This window comes from Parasteatoda tepidariorum, chromosome 5 (genome assembly GCF_043381705.1).
Source record: "Parasteatoda tepidariorum isolate YZ-2023 chromosome 5, CAS_Ptep_4.0, whole genome shotgun sequence".
Taxonomy (NCBI): Eukaryota; Metazoa; Arthropoda; class Arachnida; order Araneae; family Theridiidae; genus Parasteatoda; species Parasteatoda tepidariorum.
Window position 1 is genome coordinate 72653120 of NC_092208.1, and position 20431 is coordinate 72673550.

Here is a 20431-nt window from a genome sequence, read left to right on the forward strand (position 1 = left end):
TGACCGATTTCGTGGAAATGACGCCTCCAGGGCTCCTCCAGGGTGGCATTCAGTTCGTGCAATGTTTCACCCAACTCATACTAGGAGATTTGGTAACTCCGACACAAAACGCCAGCATTCGATATGCTGGCATTAAATGTATAAAATATGGGAAAAATTAAGAGGTACTATGAGATGAATTGATGTGTCGACAGCACTGAGGAGCGTTGCCCATTTGGGCACTTGGTGGCATTAGCCTTTCTCTTTTGTGCTGCTAGTTGTCCAACGCGTCCCCTTCCCTCTTAGAAGAAAACTGAATAACTTCCTTCTGGAAGACCCGCTTTTTTTGTGGGTAAGCCTTTCCAGCACATGAAGATCATTGTTTAAGGTAAACCAACAAAATATATCATGAGTTATTGAAAACAATAAAAATTTTCAGCGTCTTTCCAATAAAGGGACCAAAAAAATCACCAAATTTCGGTGAGCTGATTCAGGATCATCAAAGAAACCTGTTAGGAAATGCATTAACCTATCGAAAGAACATATTTCATGCAGTGGTACTTAATCTGAAAAAACCTCAATGTAGGGTATGCCCGACAAATGTAGACCGAGCACTGGCACTTACAATTGGTAANTGTGCACCAGAAGACAATGTAGTATGTTGTCCAGGTGGTGATTACAGCTGTCCAAAAGGCAAATCCTGTGTGAAATTTCTCAAGTGGTTCGTTTGTCTAAAGCTTGGAGCACCAACTGATTATGACGGAACAAATTCAGTCGGAATTTCCTACTCAAAAGCAAACCCAAACACCATGTTGTCTTTTGATTAAACCGATTTTGGAGCAAAATAAATGCTTGTTTCTTTAAATAAAACTTAAATCTACAAAAGTTCACTTTACTATCCACAAACAGTTCTCGAGCTACACCATGTTAAATGAAGAGTTATATTTTTTGTACAATTTTTGGGTTTTTACTTAAGAATAAAATAAGTATTATGGCTTATAGTCAAATTTCACTACATTTTTTCAACAAGATAAGATTATTAAAGACGAGATCTCATCATGTTGATTACTTCAGTGGAGAGAGTAGGTTTTCAAAATCTAAATCAAGTTAAAATCACAAATTTTTCGATATTCTGTTTGAAATTCATCAAGGAAACAATTTTCTCTAAAAATAAAGGAAATACTTAAATTTTATATAAAGGTGTAAAAAATAATTTTTTTATATATATTTTTTTTATCGGAATTGGGTATAAAAAGGAAAAAAAGGAGTCTAAGATAGGAGTTCTTAAACTGTGGGTAATCTTAGTGAAGGTCATTGTTTTACTTTATTTCATAACCATCGTTGAACAGCCGACCCAATTATTGGTTTACTACTACAAATGTTCAACTCCGTAGCTTTGTAATTTTGAACCCAATCCAGAAAACAAGGTAACTCCTGGATTAAGTATCGGGAGGAATTTGCCTTCGTGGAGGATTTTTTGATTAAATTAAACCATATTTGCGTAACATGGAGGGGAAAGTCACAAAAACCTTCCACGGTTAGCCGGATGGCAAGGGAACTCTAACCTATGATCCGCCTACCACTGATGATATTTTACGTCAGCACTGTGGTCAGTGTGAGCTGGGTGCGGAATTCGTATCCAACAGCCATCACTGGGATTCGAGCCTGGTCCAACTCATTGGAAGGCGAACGCTCGATTCCCTGAGCCACCAAGGCTCAAATATCAGTTTTTGGTCACCGCAGGTGTGCCAGCGGACCTACGAAGCGGGTTTACAACTTTGAATGACCCCTAAATAAAATATCTATTCCCACACTCCAGAGGTCCAAGGTTCCAGGCCCATCGGGCAGGGAAACCACCAGCAGCCATCCAGAAGCAATGCGTGGAGTCGTGGGCACCTAGAGCCCAATCCTTTAACCATACAGACCCACTAAAACCAACATCTTCTAGAAAAGGGAATGTCGCTGCTCAATTTAGATCAATTTAGTCATCCGACTCAACGGACATAAACTGCTCAATGGAGTGAAATACGAAATAGGTCACTACGTGCTGTCTACTAAAGGATAGGATTTCTCGTTTATGATAACCCGTGCAGAGGCCTTCTCTTATCTAGGAGGTGTCGCTTAACCCATTTGTCTAGGCTTTGTTAAGAGGAAAGAGGGTTAGTAACATGTTAATATATAGAGAATTAACTTAATTAAAATTATCCTAAAATCAACAAAACTTAAATGATTACTGAAATCGTTATAACTATTGCCTATGACCTAAAATAAAATTACCTCGACTTCAAATTAAAACGTTAAGCGTAGCTATGGTGGAGGTTGAAGAAGCTGAAATTAAAAAGAATTATGGAGACTAGATCGCTGTCTCAAAAGTCCCTTTATCATTGGAGGAAAAAACTCTTCTAAGAAACGTGGATAACGGAAAAAACGAAACCAAGTTACGTTTTTCGTTTTTCCGCGGTACTTGTGACCGATTCCATGGAAATGGTCATGACGATCGCCAACATACAATATGCTGGCATTAAATGTATAAAATATTGGAAAAATTAAGAGGTACTATGAGATGGTTCGATGAGTCGACAGTACAGTGGAGCGTTGGCCACTTGTGCACAATAACGTTTATCTTTTGTGCTGCTAGTTGTCCAACACGTCCCTCTCCCTCTTAGTAAAAAACTGACTAATCTCCTTCTGGAAGACAGGATTTTTGCTGGTAAGTCTTTCCAACTCATGAAGACCATTGTTTAAGGTAAACCAACAAAATTTATTATAAGTAATTGAAAACAATAAAAATTTTCACTGTTGTTCCAATAAAATCAGCAAATTTCGCTGAGCTGATTCGGTACCACGAAAGAAACCCTTCAGCTCAATCTATTGGGGAATGCATTAACATATATCATAAGAGGAACATATTTCATGCAGTGGTACTTAATCTGAAAAAAACCCCAATGTAGGGTATACCCGGCAAATATAGACCGAAATTATCAAACTATTCGTTTGATAATTTATTATTGATAATTGTTTGATAATTAATTTGAAAAATTATCAAACTATTCGTTTGATAATTTTTCTTTTCATATGGTAACGGTTTGTCGAAAAATCTGGTTTTCAAAGTTAAAGTTCTTATTATCACACATATAGTAAAAAATACAAAACTGAAAAGTAAATTTAATCGATTAAAACGTTTTGATGCTTTGCTTTAAAGTATCAAAATGAAATTAACAAATTTCATCAGATTAACAAATTTTATCTCATATTATAAAACCATATTTTATTATTAATTTTACAAAAATAATTATCAAACTGCTTCGATAAAAATTACTGAGCTTTTTTTAAGGCTTCCATAGACCCAGAAAAAGGGCAAATTTTACCATGTCCTTGTAGTTTTGACCATATTTTTTTTCTCAGTGTACGAATTAATATGAGAAATTTGATTAAAAAAAACGCATGTTCTCTAAACGGTCATATTTATCTACTATAAATTATCGATACAAGGTAAAACGTACAATCTATTTACTAGCTTAGAATAAGTGGGGTAGGAGGTAGCCATCATTTGAAATTTTTTTTAATTTGAAACTGCTCTGCAAAAAATTTCTGATCAAATTTCGATAAAAAGTACCGGCACTCAGGTTAATGCATCTGGTACCGGCATTTCGCCGGAAATAAAGCAAAAAATCTGATACATAGTAATTTTTATAGTAATAAACCGCAATCCAAACCGATTTTACGGTGTATATTTTTAAGTAAAGGAAAAAATAATAATGAATGGATACAAGAATACTTCGGCTTGCGTAAAATGCTCCAAAAATAATGAAAACGTAAAAATGAAAGTAACTCCAATTACCAAACTTATTTCGATCACTATCCAATTTAAAATATATGAAACATATTTTTGAAATTTCTAATTTTTTTATACTAAGGATGAAAAATATACGTCAAAATATGCTCATTCATAAAAAAAGAATATTTTTAAGTAAAAGAAAAAAAATGATGAATGAATGCAAGAATACTTTGACATGCATAAAGTGCTTTAGAGATAATAAAAACGTGCAAATAAAAATACCTTCAATTACCAAACTTATTTCAATAACTATCCAACGTAAAATATTTGAACTTGCGGCAAAATATCTTTATTATGAGGATATTTGGGATTTATAGGAGAATATTTGGGTTTGCGTAAAATAATATTTGAATCATATTTTTGAAATTATGGCTTAATATCTTTATTACGAGGATAAACATTAATAAAAAAAGCTTTTTCACAAAAAGTATATTTTTAGGTAAAAAAGATTTATAAATGCATACAAAAATATTTCGATTTGCTTAAAATATTTCAAATGTAAGTACGGAAACGCAAAATATTAAAATAACAAACCTAACTTTTGACTACTCCCCCACTTAAGATATTCAACCAGTTTAATGAATTAAATTAATTTAATGAATCATATCATTATATGGACATTTTCTTAAGACCAAGTTCCTCTTCCTACTATGCATTAATTTAAATAATGCTATGCTTAATCAATTGAAAAAATACATTAAGCGATTTAATTTTTAATTTTGAATCTCTCTTTCTTTGATTTTGGAAATGCCATTTATCTGATGTTTCGTTTAAAATCAAGAGTTTCAGACATAACCTTATCTTTTTTTTTACATTTCACACCTGGTAATTTCGCATATGAAAATGAACAATACATTTTCCCACAATCATCTAATAACTAAACCCTATTTAAAACAATTTCTTGATTTTGATTTAAACGTTTTCTGGCAGCATTTTGGGTAGAAAAGTTTGACCATACAATCGAAGTAAAATCATGTAAGTTCAGAATGTAAATATTTTGATAATTTGAATTTCGTTTGAATTGGTATTTTCTGTGTCAAGTTTTTTGCTTCAGTGTTTAAAAAAATATCTGCTATTGTCATGAAAGCAATTCAAAATTTCTATGTATGTTGAATGTTTTAAATCTAATGGTAACATTTGAAAGAATAGGTAAAATATCGCTTAAACTAATCAACTATATATGAATTTCTTTGCTGAATGCTTAAAAATTAGGATTGCAAGTTTGTCCTCAAATATCGGGATATTTTTAAAAATGTCTTAAAAAGTTTTGTTTTGTAATTTTAATTTAAATTTTTTATTTATATATTTTTTTAAATGCCTTATCAATTATAAAGATACAGAAAAAATACTTGAATCTGAATTTCTGAACTAATTCGCGCAATTCGTATCAATGCAAACAATTTGCCGGATTTTTGAAAAATAATGTTAATTCGAGCATCAACAAATTGAAACCCTAAATAGCTAGAATAGCATTTTAAAAAACATTGTCTACAACTAAATGAGTTTATAAATTTTCTAGATATTGAAAAGGAATACTTTATAGCTATTCATAAAAAATAATTCCTAATCGCAATTTAAGTAAGTACGTAAATTGAATCAATGTTAATTGTACTATAACTAATAGTGATATTCATCTTGTAAATAATCCCTAAAATAAGCGAAAAACTTAAATTGCATATAGATGTTAAATGTAGGAGAGAGTGGGGTCAATTGTAACTTTTTTTACTTAACTCTTTTTAACTAACAAAAAATCCAATATATTATTAGTATTAATTGACAGACGAGTAAAGTAGACTATCCTCTACTAGAAAAAAAAATAAATACCTTATTTTAAATGTTATTATATTAGTTATTAACAATTTTTGACAGTCGTGCACTTGTTACAATTGTCCCCACTTACGGGGTCAATTGTAACAGTTCATAAATTCAACTAAAACATAGTTAATTATACATATTATCATAGTTGTGATATATTTTTTTATTGATCAAAATAGTAGTGATATTTTAGGAGTAAAAATAATAATGAGCAGAGACCTAAAGGGTTAAACTTTTAACTTTAAGGGGTTAAAAATTTTAATTTATGCTGTGAAAGGTGACAAATAAAATAATGCACATGCAACATAATATAAATGATATAGGAAACTATTGGTGGTTCTTAAAGAGTTAAGTAATGGTTTGTAAACATAAGATTATTTATTTTCAGCTGTTACAATCGTCCCTTTACTTATTGTTACAATTGTCCCCAAGACGCCATTTCAGCTTCATTTGTTAAAAACAATGCTAGTTAATTAGCAAAACTAATCTTTTTTTTATTGAAATGTTAATTAAAGTGTCCACTTACATATTCGGTTAATAATTTTTATTTGTTTAAACAAAATTACTTTGTTACAATGTAATATTCTAATACCAAAAAAAGTACTTATGTACCTTGAAAATATCTTTTGTGATGTAACTCTTTCAAAAGTACATAAAAATGGTTGCCAGCAGGGGTGTACATGTAGATTTATTTAATACACATTGTGCGCCACCTAGGAACCAAGTCTAGAACCCGACACTCGAAATTTTTGCTCTGTTACAATCGTACCCTGTTACAATTGATCCCACTCTCCCCTACTATGAATAATCGTGATATTGTCATTTCAATGTAATAAATACTTACAAATGTCTAAAACTAAGCAAGTTCGTAAATTTCATGGATGTTGTTGCAATATACTTTTGCGCAAATTCTATTTCAAAAGTAAAGAAACTCTTAAGAGGAAAAGATTTTATAAATACAACATTTTATGAAACAATTTTTAATTTTGAGTTTTAAATTTCTGTTATGGTATAAAACAAATCTTATCAAGACAGTTTAGGGGTAACAAATTAATCTGCAGCAAAATTCTGATAAATTAAATAGTAAATCCTAAGTTATTTACGCATGTCTCTCACAACAATTGTAGATCCTGAGATTTTAAATGCTCTATCATTAACGGTCAATAAATCTTAAAATACATTTTATAAAATTAGACTTTTCAAGACAGTTTTTTTCTTCTTGTAACTAAACTACAACAAAATTCTATAGAAGTAAATCTAAAGATCTTACAATAATTGCAAACCCTGAAATTCTGAATGATCAATCATCAAGGGATAAAAAATCTTAATCCGTAGAATGCATTCTATTAAATCAGACTTATCAAGAAAGTCTTTTTGATTACAAATTAAACTATAACAAAATTCTGATAGATTATATAAAAACAAATCTTCAGATAGTTAAACAGTTTTCTTGCAATGACTGTGTACCATAGGAATTTGAACTCTCTGTCATTACCAGTTAATCAATCTTAAAAGTTAAAAATTTTGAAGAATAAAAAATAAAAAAATCGTCTCCGTTTTGTTTCATAAATGAATGGTTTGGTTTGTTTGATGTCTCTTACGTTGTTTTTTTTTTTTCTTCATATTTTTCCTGTGATGTTTCAATTTGGTTTCTTCTAGCAAAAACAAACTTTTTAACAATTATAAGTAATATGATAAACGAAAGATCAATTAAAGAATAAGAAAAGAAAAAAAGAAATATACAGTGTGCCGTGTTCTTCACAGAAAAATTATATTTACAGCACATAACAAACTGGGTTTTTAAATGAAAAACTATAGTATTACAAATTTCAACTGCGTTGCGCAATCTGCTTACAAATTTACAGACGCCATGTAAATCTTTTAACTTACTTTTATTTCATCCGTCGTTGAACAGCCGACCCAATTTCGGATTTACGACTACTAATGCTCAACTCAGCAGCCTTGTAATTTTGAGCAATCCAGAAAACAAGGTAACTCCGAGATCAGTACCGCCAGAGGTATTGATTTGTTATGGGAACATGGAGGACTTTGCGACTCGACAGATTTAACGTGCATCAAACGCCATTTACTACACGGGGAGTTTTCGGCCGGCGGGGATAGAGCCCACGAACTCTTTATCATGGGCCCAGCGCCCTACCAACCAGGCTATCCCGACCCTATTTAAATATTGCAGTTGAAATGGTTTAATGCGGCCAGCTAGGCGGCTGAGCGATTAGCGTACCTGACTGCGAAGCCAATGGTTGTGGGTTTGAATCCCGAATGGATGTTTCTTTCTGAGTTGTCCTTTCTTGTGTGATGTGTGAATGTGGCTCACCCTATGAACGGGTAGCTGTGGCAGTGTGGCGTGCTCACCTCCTTGATTAAGGTTCACAGGTGCTCACCGGGTTTTGTTAAATAGAAACAGGAAGTTAAGTGTCTGTCGTTAAAAAAAAAAATCTTTAAGTGAAATTTTATTTGTTGACAAACTTCATGTCCGATTTTGAATCTGGGTGGTAATAAATAACTCGCTTCCAATACAGAACGCAGCAAACCGTGTATTTCTATCTCTTTTTGTTTTGTTTAATTGATTTTTCAAATCGTCGATCATTTCAAGTATTTTATTATTTTAGAGGATATCATGCGCTAATTGATAACTTCGTTGTCATTAGTAGTAAGGTGTGGTCTGTATCTGGCACAGGAGTTTAGGCGCAGTTGCGTGCAATTTAACATGGCATTTCTCTATTCGGAAAGGGGGGAAAGTCAAAAAGTTTGTATGGCAACGATTTTTCGATCGATAATCAGACCCTCTGAGTATCGATCGCTTTTGGTGTGCAGGTTCTGGCACACTTTTTGTCGAGAGTTGTCCGCTATTGTCCGCGCGTTGCGTTGATGAATAATGTTGGATTTGAACTAAAATAAATAAAATAAAATATAAAAAAACTTACCTTTTTATAATGATGAGGGTGATGGTGAAGGCTGTGCTAGCGGTGCTGGTGCAGGCTGTACTCTTTATTGGGATGAGGGTTCTTGTAGAGGTGGCGGAGGTGGTGGTAACGGGGGCATACCAGGAAGAAAGCGACCACATTTCATGATATACTTCTCATCTTCCGTCATGTTGTTCCAGTCAATTCTTCTTCCGTTATATAGGTTATTGAAGAAGTATACTTTCGCCATCCTCGGCGTATGTGCTGTTGAAATAAATATAATAAATATTTAACATAGATATGCATATTATTTTAAAACTATTTGGTATCGTTTCAAGTTCCGAACTTGGAAATGTATTTTTTTCTGGTATAAATAAGGAAACATTTGTTTTCGTGCTTATATCCTTATAAGCAAGTTATAAGCACAAAGTTAGAAAGAGTCATTTTTAAAAATGAACTCAAATAAAGATGTTTCGCGTTACAGTTGCAAACGTTTTACTTTGGAAGCAATTTGTTGCAGAAAGAGCGATAGTTCAAAACGTGTTAGAGTTTGAAAAATTTGCGAAAAAGCAACTCTAGGTAAGTTTTTATTTTATTTCAAATCCAACATTATTCATTAAACGCTTCGCGCGAAAAATCGCTGACAACTCTCGACTAAAAGTGTGCTAGAACCAGCACACCAAAAGCGATCGATACTCAGAGGGTCTGATTATCGATCGAAAAATTGGTGCCACACAAATTTTTTGACTTTCCCCTTTTCCGAATGGGGAAATGCCATGTTAAATTTCACGCTACTGTGCCAGAACTCCCTCCGACTGTGCCAGATACAGACCATACCTTACTACTGTCATTCATTTAGTTCTTCAACTCAAAATTTTTTTTTGAAACACTCCACAAGTTGAAACTTGAAAATAATATTTATGAAATATATATAAAATACTGCTTTGTAGCAATTAAAATTAAAATATTGTACTCATATTTAGGAGACTTCTATTAGTTCTTGTAACTTAGTTGGTGATATATACAGTGAATGCTGAGAAGTGCGAAGATGGAAGTTACTGCGAAGGACATAGAAGTAAGAATCCTTTTTACACACTTTATGTTAAAGTTCTTCTATCTTTTGTGCCAAAGCAATGAACTAAAAAAGGCACAGAGGACACACGTGTGCTGATATGGATGGGTGATCGTGTAAAGCTAAGGGTGGCGGCGCTAGTGGTAAAATTGCTCTTTCAATATTTTTACGCCGCAGATTGAGAAAACGCACCATCATATTATTGCATCATATCTTTTGCAGTATTTCACATGTACCGAGTTCTTTCTTTCAGCCTTTAAACTTCAGCATTATCATATTAATATTATAATCAATAGAATATTTTCTAATTAGGCTAACTTAAAAAGATATTTTTGGGGACATTTTATTCAAATGTAGCCAAATAAGGGATAAAATACAAAACATGGCAAACCTTAAGAATTATTCACAATGAGATATTAACTTTCCAAAATTTTTTTTGGCCTTACGACCTCTGAGAATCAATACATTTCTGAAAGTTCTTATGAATGGTACAATTATGTTTAGATTTGAGACCAAATTACAATAACAAAACTGCATAGAATATTTGGCTTCTTCACACATCGCCTCGTAGTCATAACATATGCGGAGGGATACACCGGAAATTTTCTAAATTTCTTCCGGTTTAAGGACACTTGTTATTGTTTATATTAGTCCACCCATCCATAGGTTAAGAAATTCAGGAGGAAAAAATAATAAATTAATTTTAGTCTAAATTTTATCTTTATTATTATTAATTAATAAAATCTAATCACATATTAATTAATCTTATTTAGTCTGAATTTTATTCAAAAAAAAATTAAATGTCATTTCTATATTAGATGTTGACCATATTAACAACTACATCCATAACGGGTTCAAGGATTGAAAAAGACTTCATAGGCCTATTATTTACCCACAAACGCACCTTTCTACTGTCAGTGGAAAAAACAAAAATTAACCGTACCCCGTGACCCCTTAATGGATAGACAAATAAGAGAAAATCATTGCTGAAATTGAAAAGCACAGAAAAATAATGAACCAGCAAACACTACTTAAAAGTACACATAGTAAGACTTAAAGAAACGCCTACTTATAATTATAAATAGTTGCATTTACAATTAGATTAACCAAGTCAAAATAAAATATAAATTGCCGAATCAGTAAGAAAATATTATAAATAAATCAAGTACTGACACCTATTTGAAAATCTTGAACAACGAAACAAAAACATTCAATGAGCAAAAAAAAAAAAAAAAAAAAAAAAAAAAAAAAAAAAAAAAAAAAAAAAAAAAAATAGCCAAAAGTGCTGCCATTTGCTTTGGAAAAAGAAATCCTTAATTTCCCAGCATAGGCCTATTTATGCGGGCTTCAATATCGGCCAAACTATTTGAACGTTTTTTTAATATTTCGAATTATTATAGTAGTTAAAAGAAAAATTATTATTCTTTAAGGTAATCTTGAAAATCCCAATAGCTGAAAGAAAATCTGTTTTATTATTACATATAAATTTAAACCTAAGAATTTGACAAATAACAATATTCTTAAAATTCTTAAAGTAAAGGTTGAAATTAAAATGTGTTGAACTATTAACATTAAATTTAAAATCCCTTCTTTTATCGTATAATCCAATGAAAATTTTATTGTTAAGAATTTTAATATCAAGATCTAAAAAATATGCACAATTATTTTCTGAATTAGTCTTAATTAAATTTAGTTCTTCAGAAAAAATATCATTAATGAAATCAAAATCATTACAATTAATTTAATTTAGATATTCAAACAAACAATTAAAGCAGGAAAAAGTAATAAAAAGCAATAAAATAAAATAAATTTGTGTTTGTGAGACAGCACTTTTCCTTTTTTAATTTAGATATTCAAACAAACAATTAAAGCAGAAAAAAGTAATGAAAGGCAGAAAAATAAAAGAAATGTGTGTTTGTAAAACAGCACTTCTTCTTTTTTAATTTAGATATTCAAATAAACAATTAAAGCAGGAAAAAGTAATAACAAGCAATAAAATAAAATTTTTAATTTCGATATTCAAACAAACAACTAAAGCAGGAAAAAGTAATAAACAATAATAAAATAAAAATGCAATAAAAAAATAATAATGTTTAATGATGTAAGTTCTTGTTTAACTTATATTAATTTGCATCCAAACAGCATGCAGATAAGCAGATTTTTGTGAAAACCGTTTAAAAGTAAATTAGTGTTAGCCAAGTCGAAACTTAATTGTTTACTATTCCTTTCGTTCTGTGTTAAAATATAATTCTTTCTTGTCTACGTCATTTAATTATCCTAGATTTATTATTTGCTTATATATTTAATTATAACCGTGATTATTTTTGTTCTGCGGATCTGGTCTCATGGTTTGGTGATTAGTTTATTCCGCTGTCGTTGTGCTTTTCTTTGTGTTAAGAAATAAACCAAATCTTTTCTTGTAAAACAATATAGAATGTCTTATTTACGAGTCTTAATTATCAAATAGAATAATGCGCCATTTTTTTCTTAATTCTAATAGTTATCGTCAGCAGAAAACTGGAAACCATTTAAGGGAATGCTTCTGTTTAGGGATCTTAGAACATAATCTTCTCTTTTTTATCGTTTATAAGGTATTCTAAAACGAAGTATCTCACATGAAGACAAATTCTTTCGTGTTACACAGTATTATTGCAAGTCGACTTCAACTTTAACCCTGATATTAATTGATATTTTTTCAGGAAAATTATAATTGTGTATATAGGACACTTCTATGAAGTATGTGATCCATAATTTTAAAGTTGCAATGAAATGTATGGTAATCAAATCGTAATGTATATAAATTGAATGAAATGTTCATTAATCAAAAGTTTTACTGGATGTATAGGTTACATACGGTTAGAACTTTATTTTTTTTAAAAAAGTAACAGCATATACTCAAAGCTAGACTAAAATACCTAAGCATCCAATGAGTGAGTGAAGCCAAAAAGGAGCTGAAAAAGCAAACAAGCAGGGTGTAGTTCTTCTTCGCTCTCAGGAAAAATTACAGCTAAACTTTGAGGAGTGAAACTACTTCACTTAATTAAAAGAAATTGGTGTAAGAAAATAAAGCACCTACACTGAGAAAAAATTATGGCCAAAACTACCAGAATATGGTAAAATTTAGCGTGTTTCTGAATCTATGGAAACTACAAAATACACGTTTCAGTAATTTTTACCGAAGCGTTGTAATAATGAATTTTAATAAAATTAACAATGATATGTGGTTTTATTACCATGATGTTTGGTAATAAATGTGATAAAATTTTGTTATTTTATCATGATATCTTAGAGCATGGTTTAAAAAGCATTTGTTTGGTCAAATTTTCTTTTCAGTTTTGTGTTTTATACTAAGTGTATGGTAAGAAGAACTATAATTTTGAAAACCATAATTTCCGGTTAACTGTTACCATACGAACGGAAAAATTTTCAAATAAATGATTTAAATACGTATGTGTTGGTTTTATTACCAGAAAGATGCTTTTTTCTAACAGAAATGTCGTTGCCATACGAGTACGGTAACTTTACAAAAAAACTTTTTCTCCGTTCACGTACAACGATGCAATCTTAATATTTCGAGATTAACATTAAGATTGCATTAGTTAATATTATATTGCATTGTATTGGAATTAAATTATAATCTTGATGCTATAACTTAAATAAGCTAACTATTTGTGCAGACCATATTTTAAGTTACAAAAGCAGACAGAAAATCACACATTCTCTCAATACACATGCCTTTCTTGCGAATTGATTTGGATTCTTAATCCTCAAAATATGGAATGTATCGGCGGCAGTCTCGAAATTAGGGTCCTAATAATTTAGGCAGAAGAGCAGTCGAAAGTTTAATGATAATTTTATTTAATAATTTTTTTTTGTATCAAAAATGTCTTATTTTAAAAATATCATTTCTCAAGAGCTTCTTGTGCTTGTGTGAGAAACGCTCTTTAAAATTCAGCTAATTTAAAACAAACGTTTTCTAGTTTTATATAATGCCCTTGATTACCTAGCCTAAGTAGCGTCACTCATTTCCCCACGATCTTGTACCGCCTTCGATTTAGATTGGCTGTCGCCGATCACATGGGTAAACAGTTGCCATATTGGTGACTAGTTAGAAAGGCGAAGTATCATTGCTGCTGATCTGTTATTTCTATTTTCGCTTTTTTCAACTTTATTTTTTCATACTTTTAAATTAATAATGACAGTCATTTGTCATTATTAATTTTGGCATTATTGATTTATTAACATTGACAGTCATTCATACTTTTAAATTAATGAAGACAGTGTTCTAATAAGTCAAATTAAAACTTTAAATTATATCATATACCTGTTGGTGATCGCAATAAAAAACGACGGAAAGTATGGCTACCTAGAATTGGCAGAGTAAATAAGTGGAATCCAAATGAATCCAGCAGACTGTGTGAGGTAAATTTATAATTAATTTATTTACTTATTTGTTTCAAATTTTACACAATATTATTTATTTATTGAAGTTATACTTCTTATGCGACTTCCAACAAGGGTTGCGTTAAACGTTTAACGCTACATTTTTATTGGCCGCGAAATCACGTGGTAGGATCCAGTTTTCCCTCATTCATTTCCATATTGTTTTGGTTCTCACTAGCATAAAAATAATAAAAGTTATAAAAGTATTGTTTTTCTATAAATATTTTTTTAGTTTGTTTTGATAAACAGATAATTTAATAGGGTAGTATTTGTTATTTTCCAATTTAGTGGATAACAATTGTAAAAAATGAGTGAAAACAATCCAACGGACAATGCGACGGATTTAAGGCTATGTCAAGGTACGTCTCTTGTGAATATCAATTGATTGTTAGGTTTTCTCTGCTGAAATTACATTATGACGCATTCACATACATTATTAATGCCAATACATTTTTTCATGGCGAGACGATGAGTCAACCACAAGCACTTCCACTGGTTCAAGAGGTTCACGAGGGAAAAATGCACGATATTACCGTTATTACATAGCACGGAAGCGAGCTGAGCAGGAAAAAGAGTCGTTGAATAGAACTAGTGATCCTTCTACGACTGCTGATTCTTCTACAATTAACGTCGCAGGTTACGAAGTTTAACTTCTTCCGCGAGGAGGGATTTCACGCACTATTATTATTTTTTTTTTTTTTTATGTAGAGCATATATGTTTCGCTTTTTTTCTCTTCTTCTTAGAGGTTTTACAAATCCAATTGCATTAAATATATTCACCTGAAAGATATGAAAATAAAATACAAATATTGTTGTTAACGTAAATGATTATTTCATTAGAAATCTTTAAAATTAGATTTTAATATCACTTAAGTATTTGAGCGTTTTTTTTTTTTTGTTGCCAGAATTAAAAGTAAACTATTGTAACATATTAAATATTTTTCAACTAAATAAATTGAAACTTTCTACATTTTAATGAGGTGAGATAATAGAATTTGAACACTTAGTTTCTTTATTTTTAATTATTTTAAATACTTCATATATTATTGAAAAATTTTGCGACATTACAAAAGAAATTTGCTACATTTAATAGTCCAGACTTAAATAACACTTTTCGTAGAAATATTTATTAATTATTGAACAAGCCAGAATTCATCTATTTTGTTATTCTTATGTTCTTCTTAGACGCGAGGGGGAACCCTGGCCTTCTCCAGGAGTTTTTGAGTTTCTCCAGTTTTTGATATTCAAAGTGTTGATGTCCTTCTCAACGTCACTAACTCCCACAAAAAATTACAAAACTCCCACAAATTAAACGTTACAAAACTCCCATTTACTAATTAGTGACTGAGTTATCTCATGCCTTAACTTCAAAGTATCTAAAATAATTATATTATTATAATTATAAATTAACTATATTTAACGGCATTTCTTCACGTAACATATCTTGAATTTTCGAAATAATTAAAAAAAATATTTTGTTACAAATGTTGTTTTGAATAAGAGATAAACTGCTTAAAATATTTATTATTACATATTATTAATTATTAAATATAATAATAATATATACATATATTTAATACTATATGTAATATCTATATAATATATTTATTATATAGATAGCAAAAAATTTCCAAGAGTTTAGAAAAAAAAGTTATAGCAGACTATAAAAGACGAAACGAGAAAGTTTTAACTTATAGATGAGGTATTATTTTCACTGAATAGAATATACAGGGTGTCTCAGTTAAGCGTTTCAGAACTTCTAAGAGGGGTAGAGGGCATCGTGACGACTCGAAATCATATAGCAATGTGGGGTCGGAAATGCTTTCCTGAAGCGGTGACGTACACAGAAGCACCATAAAGAAAAGAGACCGTAAGTGAAAAATCGCTTTAATAATACATTGAAAAAATTACATGGCTTCCTCGGTCACCCGACCTATCATGTCTTGATTTCTGGAGTCATATGAAAAAACTGGTTTATGACACCCCTGTTGATAATGCTGGTTGCAAGAATCGCAGTAGCTGCCTGCGAGATATGCCTGGAGTATTGCAGAATGTTCGAATGTCCATGAGCCGGAGATGTGAGGTGTACATTGTAGCCGGTGGCAGAAACTTTGAACACTTACTTTGGCCCATGTACCATATAATTTTTTCAATGTATTATTACAGCGATTTTTCACTTACGGTCTCTTTACTTTATGGTGCTTCTATGTACGTCACCGCTTCAGGAAACCATTTCCGACCCCACATTGCTATATGATTTCGAGTCGTCAGGATGTCCCCTACCCCTCTTAGAAGTTCTGAAACGCTTAACTGAGACACCCTGTATAATTTCAGAGGAAAAATAAATATAAAGAATAAATGGTAAATATTTAAGTGATCCTCAAGAATATGAAAACATTAATCAATAAAAAGTGTCGTTTAAGAATAGAAACTCCGTATTTCTCCAATAAGAGTCACAAGAGACTTTCTGTCAACAAAATTACGGCATGTCGCTACTTAATCTACGTATCTAGGGCTTTAGCTTCACTATCTCATTATGAATAATAGCTATACTAAAATATGTAATATTACGCCTTCGACAACCAAATGAGTTCATATGAATACGTTACATTACGATACTTGTGAATAAATTTAAAAAAAAAAAAAAAAAACTGTTATATGTATTTTGTTCAGATAATAGAAAATAAAAGTGGTTAAGCTACCTCGCATTGAAACTACATTAAAATATGTCATAGGATTTTATTTATTTTTACAGCTTTAGTTTCTTTTTAAGTTTTGAAGTAATAAAGCCGTATTGAATAAGCGCTTAAAATTAAATTTTATATTGACCACAAAAGGTGAAAGAAAAACAACAAAATTTTTCAACCTATATAATACACTTTTTAAATAATGTCCGTCTCAAATTTGTATTCATAGAACTAAAATTGTATTGTTGAAGAGGAATGAACATTTCTTCATTCACGATTTTCGAGAATAATTTTGAACGAAACGATGAGGGTTTCTTTTTTTCTTAACAGTAAAGACATTAACATACTTTTCCTGATGAATATTCATTCAGAAAAACTATCATCTTCTTTATTCACGAATTCATTAAAGTAAAAAAACGGTAATTCAAAAAGATGTTTTATCCAGTATCCAGGCTCATAATTAGTATATGATTGAAAAAAATCTAGCTTCTTTATTTCATTCCACAGTAAGGAGTGCTCAATTTCTTCCATTTTCAAGATAATGTAATTGAAAATATTTTTCCCTCTCTAGGTTACATAAAAAAAAATCACGTTTTTTTGTCTTAAAAATGCAGCAGTATGTATAATAGTACAAAATGAAATTTGGAGTATCGCCCACTGAGAAAAAATGCATGGTCAAAATTATCAAAATATGGTAAAATTTACCGTGTTTATGGCTCTATGGGGACACAATAAGCTTGGTAATTTTTACCACAGAGCTTTTGTAAAAATGTTGGTGAAATTAACAATAAAATATGGTTTTATAGTATGCTATAAATGTGGTGAAATTTGATAATTTTATCATAATATCTTAGAACATGCCATAAAAACCTTTTATTCGTTTAAATTTACTTTTCAGTTTCGTATTTTTTACCTAAATGTCTAAATAAAAAGTATAATTCTGTGGGGGGAGGAGATCAGAAGGTTGAGTGTTCATATCACGTCCGGGTCACCAATGTGGGGAGAGGAGTATTAGACCATGTCAACCGTCATCTATGAAAAAGAACCCCGACATAGAGTCGAGTTAACATGTCTTATATACTAGTGAATTGCAGTTGTAATTTTGTAGTGGTAGATACGCTACAATTCTAAAAAACTGAGTCGCTGGTAAGCCGTTACCATATGAACGGAAAAATTACTAAATGAATAGTTCAAATATCGTATTGTTTGCTTTTTAATACCAGAAGCAATTTTTTTTACCAGAATTTGTTTGTGCTTTGAGATAGTCAGATGTAGGGAAAGTAGAAGCCATCTAACCAAACTATGATAAGCTAAGTCAGTAATTATTATTACAATTGAAAGTATATTCTTTTGACAAAAACGTGTTTGAAGTACCAGAAAGCATTGGTGAAGAACTCTGCAGAAACTGCTATACTAATTTATTAAGGAATAAAATATGGAAGTTTTACATATATTCCAGTAATACATATATTCCACTAATATATTCCACTGTAATATATTTACATATATTACAGTGGAGAATATATTCTTAAAATTCCAAGAAAAAAAAGTGCCAAATAATTAGTTGACTCGTAAGATTAAGATAAATCTTGTTTAAGTTTTTATCCAAAAAATAATATCCACAAATCGTGTCCACTTCCACTTTATATCAATATCATCAAACTATTTTTCTCTCATAATTTTCGAAGTACAATCTTAAACGAAATGACGAAAGTTTTTTTGCTGTAAAAGCATTTACACACATTTCACGATGAATATTCATTCAGAAAAACTAAATTTACTATTCATGAATTCATCAAAATTAGAAAACAGCAATGTAGTTAGTTTAATCCAGATTAAAGTTTCGCGTTTAATAAATAATAAAATAAAAAACTAATTTCTTTTTCTCATCCTGCAGTAAGAAGTCCTCAATTTCTCTCATTTCCAAGATAATGTAATTTGAAATATTTCCCACTCCCCAAGTTACGTACTTAAAAAATAAAAAGAAGAAAATCACGAGTTTAATAAGTCATAAAAATACAGCAGTAAAGACAAAATGAAATAAAGAAGAAAAAAAAGAAAATTCTCATCGCGGGAGGCAGATGCAGTAAAGGCAGTAGCCTTCTAAATCGTGACAAGGTAAAAGAATAATAATGATTACAGTAGTAAAAATGAAAATAAAATACGAAAAAAAAATATGATTTGGGAGAAAAGAAAAATCGTTTTCGCACCCCCGCAATTTTCGGACTAAAGCTATGTTGTTAAAGATTAAAGAACACAGGAGAAAAAAAAACCCCTCTTACAACCGGTGATTAGGAAATTGAAAATCGTGCGAAGGCCATTTTTGAAGTAAAACAACTTACCGTTCAGTCACGGTCGCTTGATTTTTTAACGGACTGTACGCTTAATCGGGCGAGCAAATAGACTTAACTTTTTCGTCCGTTTTTCTGCCATTTATTTATCTATTTATTTATTATTATTTTTTTCAGTTTTATCCCGTTTCTCACCGCCCCCACCACATATCTCTAAAATACAGATAAGGTAGGTATGTTGGTTATTGCAAAAGGTAGCAACTAAACAGGAAAAATTTCTTCCGGTATAGAATTGTTTTTCGAAACGGCTTTTTGGTACAATAATAGTCAAACAAGTAAGTAACTATGTTTTTATATATGAACTGTAGCCCCATTCTCTCACTGAAGATCTTGTTAAAAAAAAAAACACTTACGTGGATGGTATTATATTTAAGTAATTATCTAGTGAGTAATTAATTTAATGTATATACAGTCAAACCACGATATCTCGAATTATCGAAAATCGTATGTTATCGATGGTAAAATAAAGAAAGTGCTCTTTACATGCCTTATTTACTATTCCATATTTATTCTAAAAACACATTTTGCACTTTCATTTAAAAAGAGATTCAATTGTTGTTTGCTTTAGAGATGTGTAAGGAAGTTTGTCTGTAACACTTTCTAAGTGGACTACAGCTTTAAATGTCTCCTCTGACACATTTGGCTGCTTCTCAATAAATCTCCTTACAGTGTCCACTGCAGAAAGTGCTTGTTTGTTACTTACATTGGGTGGTTAATCTCCGATTTCCTCATCCTCTTCTTCTGATAGTTCACAAGAAGCGTTTGTTTGAGCGATGATATCATTGTCATCCCACTGACCACACACTGTTACTGCATCACCTACGTTTACAAAGTCATGAAATTCCATGTCAATCAAGTTTCATGAGTCCGGTCAATCGCTCCCAATCATTTTCGGTGTAGTTTTCAGCAGAATTAACGATTGTGACTGATATTGATTGTTTGACTACTTTCGTGATCTTTAATGAATCCAGCCTTCTTGAAGCCATTATCGTAGAGAAAGACACATAACGTCTAAAAAACACGCCACTGACGTCTTTATGTCCGTTTTTTAAAAAAAGTTTATCATTATGAGAACTGATTTTCTATTCTTAAATTTTTTGGAATAGTTTTTTTTATTTTCAGAAGAAAAATCTACACTGTTTATGGAGAAAAAAATTTCAAGTTATCGAGGGATTAGAGAAAAAAATTCGTGAAATCAAGTTTTTTTTAACATTGAGTGTATAGGAAATTTGAAGAGAATTTTTTTTTCTTCGAGATATCGAAAAATTCGTGAAATCGAGGTTCGAGTTAGCGAGGTTCGACTGTATTTTGTTAATTTGAGA

The 20431-nt window shown here is 31.0% G+C and overlaps 1 long non-coding RNA gene across 1 annotated transcript in view; it reads right to left on the reverse strand.

The window, feature by feature from the left end:
* The window catches only part of LOC107453871 (uncharacterized), a 50680-nt gene that overhangs the window by 21418 nt on the left and 8831 nt on the right, over positions 1-20431 (reverse strand). Inside the window, exon 2 of the long non-coding RNA XR_011636731.1 lies at positions 8578-8820. This is a non-coding gene — a long non-coding RNA (uncharacterized lncRNA). The remainder of the gene's footprint in view (positions 1-8577; positions 8821-20431) is intronic.